The 13,359-nt window shown below is 34.4% G+C and overlaps 1 pseudogene; it reads left to right on the top strand.

Annotated features, from left to right (window-relative positions):
• The first annotated feature begins 5,712 nt into the window (after positions 1-5,712).
• On the top strand, positions 5,713-8,010 carry LOC145682824 (NADH-ubiquinone oxidoreductase chain 5 pseudogene; annotated as a pseudogene).
• Positions 8,011-13,359: the final 5,349 nt, after the last annotated feature.

Raw genomic sequence — 13,359 nt, 5'->3', positions numbered from 1 at the left:
ATTATTTCCCGAAATGGAAAGAGCTAAAGTATTATGATATTATAGGTGGTATATTATTTATGAATTTTATTTTAGCGGTGAGATGCCTTTCGGTTTCTATTATATCTGGTTGTACAAGAATTGAATTTAATTCAGCCACAGTTAGGTTTGTTGTGAGGTTGGTTCATTATAGTTTTACTGTGAGTAACAGTAAGGGGGATTTGCTCTTTACTTTTGTTTATTTATAATGTAGTTTTATATTAAGTGAAAGATGTGGGCTTAGAGGTAGCCATCATTTGTAATTTTGTTATAACTTATTTGAGTTATTTATTATATTTTATTGCATTTAATTTATTATTGTACTATTGTTTTAAATTAATTAAGACAATTTATAATGGTGTTATTAGTATATTGGTGAGAATAATTAAAGGAACTCGGCAAAAATTTCCTCCGCCTGTTTAACAAAAACATGTCCTTTTGTTAAAATAAAAGGTCTGACCTGCCCAGTGAGGTTTTAAACGGCCGCGGTATTTTGACCGTGCGAAGGTAGCATAATCATTAGTCCTTTAATTGTGGGCTTGTATGAAAGGTTGGACGAGTGGAAGACTGTCTTTATTTGTAATATTGAATTTTACTTTTGAGTGAAAAGGCTTAAATGATTTAGGAGGACGATAAGACCCTGTAGATCTTTATATTTAGATATTAATTTTTGTAGTTGATAATAAATAAATTTGCTATTTGATTATTGCGTTGGGGCGACGAGAAGGTAAAATAAACTCTTCTTAATATAATTACTTTTAAGTATTTCTGTGATCCTTTATTAATGATTAATAGACTAAGTTACCTCAGGGATAACAGCGTAATTTTTTTTGAGAGTTCATATCGACAAGAGAGATTGCGACCTCGATGTTGGATTAAGATTTTGTCTGGGTGCAGAAGCTTAGCACATAGGTCTGTTCGACCTTTAAAATCTTACATGATCTGAGTTCAGATCGGCGTGAGCCAGATCGGTTTCTATCCTTTATTTAAAAAGTAGTACTTTAGTACGAAAGGACCAAGTACTAATAATATTTATTGTTAGAGAATAAAAATAATAGCCATTACTTTGGCAGATAAGTGCATTAGATTTAGGATCTAAGAATGGATGAATTGAGTCCAGGTAATAATGTATTATGATTATATTATAGGTGTGATTTCTTACTTAGTTTTAATTATTTGTGTTTTAATTGGGGTTGCATTTTTGACTTTATTAGAACGAAAGGTTTTAGGTTATATTCAAATTCGGCGAGGTCCCAATAAGGTAGGTATTTGTGGATTACCTCAACCTTTTGCAGATGCAATTAAGTTATTTACTAAGGAGCAAGTTTTTCCTACTATATCTAACTACTATCCGTATTATCTAGCCCCTGTTTTTAGTTTATTTTTGTCTTTGTTAGTATGATTAAGAATTCCTTATTTAAGTATTATGTTGACTTTTTCTTTAGGTCTGTTATTTTTTTTGTGTTGTACAAGTATAGGTGTGTATACTGTAATAATTGCTGGTTGATCTTCTAATTCTTCATACTCTTTGTTGGGAGGTCTTCGAGCAGTAGCGCAAACTATTTCTTATGAAGTTAGCTTGGCACTAATTTTGTTATCTTTTGTATTTTTGGCTGAAAGATACAGACTGCTAAGTTTTGGATATTATCAAGAAGAATTATGATTTTTATGAATTACATTTCCTTTGGCGTTAGTTTGATTTGCTTCTTGCTTAGCTGAAACTAACCGCACTCCCTTTGATTTCGCGGAGGGCGAGTCAGAACTTGTTTCTGGGTTTAATATTGAATATAGAGCAGGAGGATTTGCTCTTATTTTTATGGCCGAATATGCTAGTATTTTATTTATAAGAACTTTATTTAGTATCTTGTTTTTAGGACATGATATTTTTTCTATTTTGTTTTTTTGTAAGGTAGTATTTATTTCTTTCGGGTTTATTTGAGTACGAGGAACGTTACCTCGATTTCGGTATGATAAATTAATATATCTTGCTTGAAAGTGTTTTTTGCCTTTATCTCTTAATTATCTTTTATTTTTAGGGGGGATAAAGCTTCTTTTTATTTCTCTTTTAATTTAAGTGTATTAAATTGAGAATAAGTTCTTAGAGCTTTGCTCTGTTGTATGTTTTCAAAACATATGCTTATCCTCAGCCAAAGAACTAAGTCTTATTTAGTAAGAAATCTCATAAAGAGGAGAGGTAAGGCACAAATAGGAAGTAAGCGAAATAAATAACTGTGAGAATTTGGCCTGTTAAGATATAAGGATCTTCTACTGGGCGGGCCCCAATTCAAGTTAAAAGGATTACTGTACTAACTATAATTCAGAATATGATTTGATTAATAGGGTAGAATTGTAAGCCTCGTATTTTCCTAGTATGGAAGAATGGTATAATTATTAAAATGAGGATTGATATTACTAAAGCAATAACTCCTCCAAGTTTATTAGGAATGGAGCGAAGAATAGCATAAGCAAATAAGAAGTATCATTCTGGTTGAATATGTACTGGTGTAACTAGAGGATTGGCGGGAGTGAAGTTTTCAGGATCTCCAAGTATATAGGGATTTCAGAGGGTGAGTAATATTAAAGCTGTTATTATAGTTAGAAAGCCAATAGTGTCCTTAGTTGAAAAATAAGGGTAAAAGGGAATTTTATCTTGATTTCTATTAAGGCCAAGGGGGTTGTTAGATCCTGTTTGATGAAGGAATAGAAGATGTACTATTGATATAGCGGCTACAATGAAGGGTAAGAGAAAATGGAAAGCAAAGAATCGATTTAAAGTAGCGTTATCTACGGCGAAGCCCCCCCAAATTCATTGTACTAGCATTGTTCCTAGGTAAGGGATAGCTGATAGTAGATTTGTAATGACTGTAGCACCTCAGAAAGATATCTGACCTCAAGGCAATACGTAGCCTACAAAGGCAGTTGCTATTACTAAAAGTAGAATAGCAACTCCTACTCTTCAAGTATGAAGATAAAGATAAGAGCCATAATATATTCCTCGGCCGACGTGTAAGTAAAGGCAAATGAAGAAAAATGATGCTCCATTAGCATGTAAAGTGCGTAAAAGCCAGCCAAAATTTACATCTCGACAGATGTGAATTACTCTATTGAAGGCTAATTCAATACTTGATACATAATGTATTGCTAGGAATAGGCCCGTGGCAATTTGAATAATTAAACATAAGCCGAGAAGAGAGCCAAAATTTCATCAGTATGAGATGTTAATAGGAGCTGGAAGATCTACTAAGGCGTTGTTAGCAATTTTAAAAAGGGGGTGATGTAAGCGAATTGGTGTTGACATATGATTTAGAGGGCCGAAGGGGGCCTTGATATAATGAAGTAATTTTTACTACTGCAATTAATGTAATAAATAGGTATGTTGCTAATATAATAGTATTTATTAGGATTGATGTTATATAAAATTTTATGCCAGGAATTTCTTGGTAATTAGTTGTATAGTCATGTGGATCTGGCAGTGAAATTATATTTGGTAGTAGAAGGGGGTCGATAATTATTATAGCAATTAGGAGCAATGGAACTAGGAAAATTAGTAGGAAAAGATTAGGCGTTAAGGTAAATATTTCATTTGATGCTAGTCTTGTAACATAAATAAATAGAACTAATATGCCCCCTAGAAAAACTAAGAAGAGAATGTAAGAAAATCAAGGAGATTCTCTTATAGTTGAGATAGTAAAGCAGGTAGTAATAGTGTTGACAATGAGTATTAGTCCTATTGATAGGGGGTGAGATATTTGAATTAGAATAAATCTTAAAATTACTAAAATTATAAGTAATATTCAGGTTATTTTAATTTCAAGAGGTAGTTTATAAAAATATTAGTTTTGGGGACTAAAGATAAGTTTATACTTTCTCTTGATGCTTTTAGAATTTTTATTCATTAATGGTTTACAAGACCAACGTTTTAGTTAAACTATAAAAGCTTATGAAAATATTATTTATTTTGTTTTCTTGTTTTCTTGTTATTTTGGGAATAGCTTGTTTTGTTATTCAACGTAAGCATTTATTAATAGTCTTATTAAGACTTGAGTTTATCGTGTTGATAAGTTTTTTACTTTTGTCTTATTCTTTGGGTAGCTTATATGTTGAAAATTATTTTTGTTTATTATTTTTAACTTTTAGTGTTTGTGAGGGCAGTCTAGGTTTATCAATTTTAGTATCTATTGTTCGAACTCATGGAGGTGATTATTTAAATTCTTTAGTTGTATTACGATGCTAAAATATTTAATGTTTATGTTGTTTTTAATACCTTTGGGCTTTAATTTTAAATTATGGTGAGTTGTTCAGTTTTGTCTTATTAGAATTTGTTTTTTATTTATAATAAGAAATAGTATGGGCTTAGTTCCTTGGGAGGTGGGCTATTACCTATGAAGAGATAGCTTGAGATATTCATTGATTCTATTAAGTATTTGAATTGTTATTCTTATAATTATGGCTAGAGAGGGGGTGTTAAGAAGTTCATTTTATAGTACGAGTTTTATTAGTTTAGTTTTATTATTACTTGTGTTACTCTATTTGAGATTTTCTTCTTCTAGATTATTTATGTTTTATTTTTTTTTTGAGGGCTCATTAATTCCTACATTATTTTTAATTTTGGGTTGAGGGTATCAGCCTGAACGAGTGCAAGCAGGCATATACTTGTTGTTTTATACCTTATTTGCTTCACTACCACTTTTGATTGGTATTTTTTATTTAGAGTATGTTAAGGGTAGTTTATTAATAATTAATATGAGAAGTGTAATAGATTTGGGAATTACATATTATATATGGTATTTTGCTTTAGTTGTTGCTTTTTTAATTAAAATACCTATATTTCTGGTCCATCTTTGATTACCTAAGGCACATGTTGAGGCGCCCGTAAGTGGCTCAATAATTTTGGCGGGGGTTTTATTGAAATTAGGAGGGTATGGATTATTGCGTATTCTATATTTTATAGAAAATGTAGCTGTAAGTATAAATTTAATTTGGTTTGGTATTAGAGTTGTAGGTATTTGATCGGTTAGATTAGTGTGCCTACGACAAGTTGATGTAAAGTCTTTAATTGCTTATTCTTCTGTTGCTCATATAGGGTTAGTATTAATAGGATTATTAACAATGGGATTATGAGGATTTAGAGGTGCTCTTACATTAATAATTGCCCATGGTCTATGTTCTTCGGGCTTATTTTGTCTTGCAAATATTTCTTATGAGCGTTTAGGGAGTCGAAGACTGTTAATTAATCGGGGAATATTATCTTTTATGCCGAGTCTAGGGCTTTGATGATTTTTATTAAGAATTGCTAATATGGCGGCACCGCCAACATTAAATTTATTAGGAGAAATTAGTCTATTAAATAGAATTGTTGGTTGATCTTGATTGAGTATGTTAGGATTGGCCTTACTATCTTTTTTTAGAGCCGCTTATAGACTGTATTTATATTCATATACTCAACATGGAATGCCTTATTCTAATTTATATTCTTGTTGAGGGGGAAGTGTACGAGAATATTTATTATTGATGTTACACTGATTACCTTTAAATTTATTGATCTTTTTTGCAGGGCCGAGATTTCTATGACTATAGGTGCCTGAGTAGTTTAGAATAAAATTTTAGTTTGTGGAACTAAAGAAGGTTTATTACCCTTAGGTCATGGTTTGACCTTTCTCAATTTGTGTGACTAGTTTTACTCTCTTAAGTAGAATGAGTGTTTTTTTACTTCTTATAGGTTTGATTTTTTTAATTAATAGATATAGTGTATTTATTGAGTGAGAAGTTATTTCTTTTAATAGAAATAAAATCGTTATGACTCTTCTATTTGACTGAATGTCATTTATATTTATAAGATTTGTACTTTATATTTCTAGAATGGTAATTTATTACAGTGGGCAGTATATAGGATCTGAACGATATCTTAATCGATTTATTATACTTGTATTAATATTTGTTCTTTCAATAGTTTTATTAATTATTTCCCCTAATTTAATTAGAATTCTCCTTGGGTGGGATGGATTGGGCTTAGTTTCATATTGTTTAGTTATTTATTATGAAAATGTACGATCTTATAATGCTGGCATGTTAACCGCGCTTTCTAATCGTATTGGGGATGTAGCAATTTTATTAGCTATTGCTTGGATACTAAATTATGGAAGTTGAAATTATGTTTTTTATTTGCATAGAGTTTTAAATAATAATGAAATAGTAATTATCTCTAGCTTAATTATTTTGGCTGCAATAACAAAGAGTGCACAAATTCCCTTTTCTGCGTGGCTACCAGCAGCAATAGCCGCTCCTACACCAGTATCAGCATTAGTACATTCTTCTACGCTTGTGACTGCTGGGGTTTATTTGTTGATTCGGTTTAGAGACGTTTTATTAAGTGTTTATGCCGGCGATGTATTACTTTTACTATCAGGACTGACAATATTTATAGCTGGTATTGGTGCCAATTATGAATATGATTTGAAGAAGATTATTGCTTTATCTACTCTAAGTCAGCTTGGTCTTATAATAATAATTTTATCCATGGGATTTCCTGTATTAGCTTTTTTTCATCTATTGACACATGCTTTATTTAAGGCATTACTTTTTTTATGTACAGGAGCGATTATTCATGGTGTAGGGGATACACAAGATATTCGTAGAATAGGAGCACTTGTAAGTCAGATGCCCCTTACTTTATCTTGTTTAAATGTAGCTAACTTGGCTTTATGTGGAATGCCATTTTTAGCTGGCTTTTATTCTAAGGATTTAATTTTGGAAATTTCTTCTTTGTCTTTAATTAATGTAGTCAGCTTTTTCTTATTATTTTTTTCTACTGGCCTAACTGTATGTTATTCAGTACGTTTAAGATTTTATTTGACAGGCAAGGGCTTTGGGGGCACTAATATTCATTCTATTAGTGATAATGAAGGTTGGATTATGTGTAAGGGAATATTAGGATTAGTAGTGATAGCAATTTTAGGGGGTGCAACATTGAGTTGATTAATTTTTCCTACTGTTAATTGTGTTGTTTTACCTTTATATCTAAAAATAGGGGCATTACTTGTAAGTGTTGTAGGTTTGTGAGTTGGTATCTTACTATCAAGTTATTCTACTGGACAGTCTTTAATGTGTATGAAGTTTTATTTTAACTCTACAATAATAGGAAGTATATGATTTTTACCTTACCTATCAACAAATTATATTATTAAATTCCCTTTATATGTAGGAGGAGTGTACTATAATAATATTGATCAAGGATGGAGAGAGTGTCTAGGTGCCCAAGGCATATATAGTAGTTTTAAGGGCGGTTCAATATTGATTCAACAATCACAAGACAATTTATTTAAAATGTATTTATTATTTTTTTTTATTTTTTACAATTTTCCTTTGTTTCTTTATATTTGTATATTTAGGTAGCTTATATCGAAAGCATAGTATTGAAGATACTAAGAAGAATTATATTCTCTAAATAATACTCCCTGAGAGTACTCTCTTTTTTACCTCGAAAAGGTAATGTAATATTTATACTAAGGGGGTTATGCCATTTATATTAAGAGATGTTAACGGTCTAATCCGCTAAAGATAAAAGTTAGCAGCTTCTTCTTGATTAATTTCACATCTCCTTAGTTGGGGTAGAGTATAAACCCAATGGTATCATTAACAGTGAAATGCCTCTTTTTGGCTTCAACTAACAAGTAGGGGCCAAGGGGCCAAAAGCTCAGGTCGAAACTGAGTGCAATCGTTTGCTTCCTACTTATGAGATAAGTTGATAGCAACACCTTTTGGATGGAAACCAAATATTATAGTTAACTATTATCCCGTTCATTAGTCAGCTCATGTTAAGGATCCTTGATTTCATTCGTGGTAAAGGCCTATTAGGAGGATTACTAGGAATACTAGTCTAACTAGAGATCAGGATAGTGTATTGGTGCTGTTAATAGTAATTGTTATTGGTAATAGAAGGGCGATTTCTACGTCGAAGATGAGGAAAATTACGGCAATGAGGAAGAATCGTAGGGAACTCTGGGGACTCCTTTTCTCACAACACAGCTATTGCGGTACTCCTACCAAAGTCCTCCATTGCGCGAGTCATGACCGATTATAGACCGCTGTCCTTATTATCAGTGGATCTTAAATTATTTACAAAAGTTCTTGCTGCCAGACTCCGTCATATTATTCGGAAATACATTAGCCCGTATCAAGCTGCGCTACATGACTCACATAACATCCAATACACGCTTCGCTCCCTGCGAGATCTATTGGCGTATTATCACCTTCGCAACGTTCCCGGTGGCGCACTTGCAGTGGATTTAGCCAAAGCTTATGATTCAGTACACCATCAGTTTCTTCATCTGATGCTTGAATCTTGAGTTTCTTCCACTGTTTTTCGCCAGGTGATTCATAATCCATATGCTCAAGCTCAGTTCCGCTTGCAAATAAATGGGCATCTATCCCCGAACATCTCTTTACGAAACGGACTGCGCCAGGGGTGCTGTCATAGCACCGTTTTCTGCTTTCGTTTTAGGCCCGCTTCTCCATCGTTTGGCCATTGTTGTCTTCGAATGGACCCTCCCTGTTCCACAGTCAAAACATTTTTGGGTATGCTGACGATCTGACCATAACAGGAGTTGATCCTACCTCACTACAGGGCGTTTTTCCTGTACTGACCCGTATTTCCCGATGATCGGGTTTGCAGTATAACAACAACAAAACACAGGTGTTGTCTTTTAATGGTTTCCGGCTCCCAGAGGATTTTTTGGTTTCTCCGGCCTTACCGCATGTCACCGCATGTCACTCACTATTCTAGACATCCCCTTCATGTCTAACCCAACTCCAAACTATGATGAAGTATGGACTCCCCTTTTAAACAAAATTCGTAAGTTCTATTCACAGCGCTTCCGTAGGCTCCATTTACGTCACCGTATTCATTTTATCAATATTTTTGTTTTGTCTAAACTGTGGTACAGAGCGCGTGTTTTTCCTTTCCAAAATTTATGCCAAAAGATTTGAATCCGTATTCCTTTGGCATATTTGGCGAGGTTTTTATTTTCGCATTCCCCGTCAAGTCCTTTATTTGCCCCGTTCCGCTGGCTGGTTGGGGTTAGTCAATATTCGTGTCAAATGCCAAACGTTCTTTATGGATGACACTTATGCGGCGCTCTCATCACTCAGCTCTATCACTAATCATTGGGTAAGTTGTTTTTGGAAGGATTATAGTCAACCGCAAAACCCTCCTTATATTCAATTCGTTGATCAATGCCCGGCTTATATCAAAACGTTTATCCGATATTGGAATTATTCCGGGATGGTTCTCCATCCTCAACAACACAATGCGCGCTCGCTGTATAGGACACTCACCGCGCACTCTTTCTCTAACACTAATTTACGAGTACCTCAGCTGTATCCAAACGTAGATTGGCAGCAGGTGTGGACTAATATCTCGAACCCTGTCATACCTGAGTATATGCAGGTTTTGTGGTTTCAGATAATACATCAACTTCTCCCGACACGGGCGCGTCTCTATGAGATTCAACGATCCCCAGATGCCTTATGCGAGCACTGCCAGCAAGAGGACACATTAGCCCATCCATATACACACTGTGTCGGCTCGCAATCAATTTGGCACACCATGGAAGAGGTGTTGGGACTCGTTACTCGTCGCCTGCTTTCACACTTCACGATGCAATTCATGTTATTCCCAGATTTTCATTTTTATCCTACCACTAAACATCGAACGGTGCTGTTTCTTGTTACCAGCACTCTCGTATATTGTGAGCGCTTCACAACCTTGTTAGATGCACGCACGTATTTTGAATTTTTGAAACGTACATGTCGAAAGTTATACCCCCGAAAGGAACCGGTACTTTTTTACCGGTTTTTGGAAGTTGTTTTGCAATAACGCACATTCCTCCCTTTCAGACTAGCAAATGTCATCTCTTTAATGTCATATAATATTCTCTTGTGATGTAAAGTATATGTGATATTATGTAATATAGTAAAGAGGTTTCAGCCTCCTTTTGTACTTAATTATGTTCGGCTCCCGTGCTTGTGTTTTCAGCTTGTTATTTATGTAAGGAAATAAAAAAAAACTGATAGTGCAGCGGTAACGTAATGGAGTTGCGATTAATAAAGCTGTCAAATTTTGCTAACGCCAAACTTGCATTTTTACAAAGAGGTAATGAAGAATGTATTTGTCATATTAAACGTGCAATGCTTAAGAATGTGGATGCAAACACCGGTTCGGCTTTTGGCTCTAGCATAGGAGTTCAACGATTGGAGCGAAATGTGTAGAATTCATAGAACACTGGACAACAACCAAAAAGCAAAAAGCTAAATTTTCCATTTCCAAATACAAAGGGGAGACGGAGGCCAAACCCATAAAACATTGTCCAAATGGCAGAAAACTCATAAATGTTAATCGGAGTAACGTACTGAAGGCAGAAATAATTTTTAAAAGTTTTCTACTTCAATTTTAAGGGAGCAGAGGGAGCGTATTCCTCCATAAAATCCTATGGTACGGCTCTTGGTTCTAGCCTAAAAGGAGCTATGCGATTGGAACAAAACTTGCAGAATTAATAGCCCATTAAGCAGCAACCAAAACGCGATAAACTAAATTTTCCATTTCCAAATACAAAGGAGAGACGGAAGGCAAAACACTAAAAAAATGCCCAAATGGCACAAATCTCATATATATTAGTCTGATTAAAATACTGAAGACAGAAATAATTTTAAAAATATTTCTACTGCTATTTGGAGGGAGCAGAGCGGTCATATTCATCCATAAAAACCTATGTTTCGGCTCTTGGGTTTACTCTGGAAGGAGCTGAGCGATTGGAACGAAACTTGCAGGATTAATAGCCCATTGGGCAGCAACCAAACCTCCAGAAGTCTAAACAGTCCATTTGCAAACACAAAGGGGAAGGGGGGCGGGCAAAACATTAAAAAATGTCCAAGTGTAAAAAAAAACTCATAAATATTAATCAGATTAAAGTATTGAAGACACGAATAATTTTTAAAATTGTTCTACTGCTGTTTGAAGAAGCAGACAGGGCATATTACTCCACATAATCATATGGTTCGGCTCTTGGTCTTAGCATAGAAGGTGAATTATTGGAAATAAACTTTAGACCTGATAACCCATTTGTAGACCTCATAAATCATATTTCCATTTGCAAATACAAATGAAAAATGGGGGGCAAAAGAATAAAACATTGTCCAAATGGCACAAAACTCTTAAATATTAATCACACTAACAAACTGATGACAGAAATAAGTTTTAAAATTTTTCTGCTTCTTTTGGAGGGAACAGAGGGAGCATATTCCTCTATAAATTCCTATAGTTCGGCTCTTAGGTCTAGCAAAGAAGGAGTTCAACCATCGGAATGAAATTTGTAGAATTCATAGCCCATTAAGCAACAACCAAACCACGAAAATATAAATTTTGCATTTGCAAATACAAAGGGGACGGGAGGCAAAACTCTAAAAAATTGCCAAATGGCAAGAAGCTCCTAAATATTAATTGGATTGTCGTACTAAAGACATAAATTAAGCTCATAAATATTATTCAGAGTACCTTACTTAAGACAGAAATATTTTTTTAAAATGTTTACACTGCTGTTTGGAGGGAGGAGAGACGGAATATTCGAGCATAAAATCCTATGTTTTGGATCTTGGGTCTAGCATAGAAGGATCTGAACGATTGGATCGAATCTTGTAGAATTCATAGCTCACAGGTCGACAACCAAACAGCAAGAAACTTAATTATCCATTTGCAAATACAAAGGGGGACGGAAGCTAAACCCTTCAAAAGGGTCCAAATGGCCCAAAACTCATAAATATTATATTGATTAACGTACTGAAGACATAAATAATTTTAAAAATATTTGTACTGCTAATTGGAGGGAGCAGAGGGTCATATTCATTCATAAATTACTTTGTTTCGGCTCTTGCGCTTAGCTAAGATAGAGCTGAGCGATTGGAACAAAACTTTCAGAATTAATATCCCACTGGACAGCAAGCAAACCGCGAAAAAACTACATTTTCCATCTGCAAACACAAAGGAGGGACAGGGTAAATTCCAAAAATTGTCCAAATGACACAAAACACACAAATCTTAATCTGATTAACGTACTGAAGAGAGAAAACAATTTAAAAGTTTTCTACAGCTATTTGGAGGGAGCAGAAGGGGCATATTCATGCATAAAATCCTATGGTTCGTATCTTGGGTCTAGCATAGAAGGAGCTGAGAGATTGGAACTAAACTTGCATAGCCCACTCGAAAACAACCAAACCCCGAAAAAAATAATTTTCTCATTTCGAAATACAAAAGAAAGGCGGGGGCCTAAGCCAAAAAATGTTCAAATGATACAAAACTCATAAATATTAATCAGAGAAATGTACTGAAGAGAGAAATAATTTTTAAAATTTTCTACTTTCTTGGAGGGGCAGAGGGGCCATATTCCTCCATATATTCCTATGGTTCGGCTCTTCCGTCAATAGTAGAAGGAGTTGAAGTATTTGAATGAAACTTGTAGAATTAATAGCAATTGACAAATCACCAAACCACGAAAAAATTCAATTTTCCATTTGCATATACAAAAGGGTAACTGAGCGCAAAACCGTAAAAAATTGTTTAAATGGCACAAAACTCATAAATATTTATCGGACTAACGTACTGAAGAAACAAAATAATTTTCAAAGTGTTTATACTGCTGTTTGTAGGGAGCAGAGGGGGGTATTCATACACAACATCCTATATTTCCGCTCTTGGTTTTAGCCCAGAAGGAGCTGAGTGATTGGAAGGAAACATGCAGGATTAATAGCCCAATGGTCAGCAACCAAATACAGAAGAAACTAAATTTTCCATTTGCAAATGCAAAAGGAGGATGGGGAAAACCCCTAAAAATGTCTCTATGGCAAATAACTCATAAATATTAATTAAATTCACGTACTGAAGACAAAAATAATTTTGAAAAGTTTTCTACTGTTATTTGAAGCGAGCAGAGGGGGCATATTTCTTCATAAAATCATATGGTTCGGCCTAGCCTAGAAGGAGCTGACTGATTGGAACGACACTTGTAGGACTAATAGCCTATTGGGCAACAACAAATCGCGAAAAAATTAAATTTCCCATTTGCTTATAGAAATGAAAGGCTGCGACCAAAACTCCAAAACTTGTCTAAATGCCACAAAACTCTTAAATATTAATCACAGTAACAAACTGAATACAGAAATAAATTTTAAAATTTTCTACTTTTTTTGGAGGTAGCAGAGGGAGCATATTCCTCCCTAAATTGCTATGGTTTGACTCTTGGGTGTAGTATAGAACGAGCTGAGCGATTGGAACGAAACTTGCAAGACTAATAG

This window comes from Thermobia domestica, chromosome 4 (assembly GCF_964235325.1).
Source record: "Thermobia domestica chromosome 4, izTheDome1.hap1.1, whole genome shotgun sequence".
Classification (NCBI taxonomy): Eukaryota; Metazoa; Arthropoda; class Insecta; order Zygentoma; family Lepismatidae; genus Thermobia; species Thermobia domestica.
The sequence above is the reverse complement of the archived record's forward strand: the minus strand, read 5'-3'. Positions and strand labels throughout refer to the sequence as shown.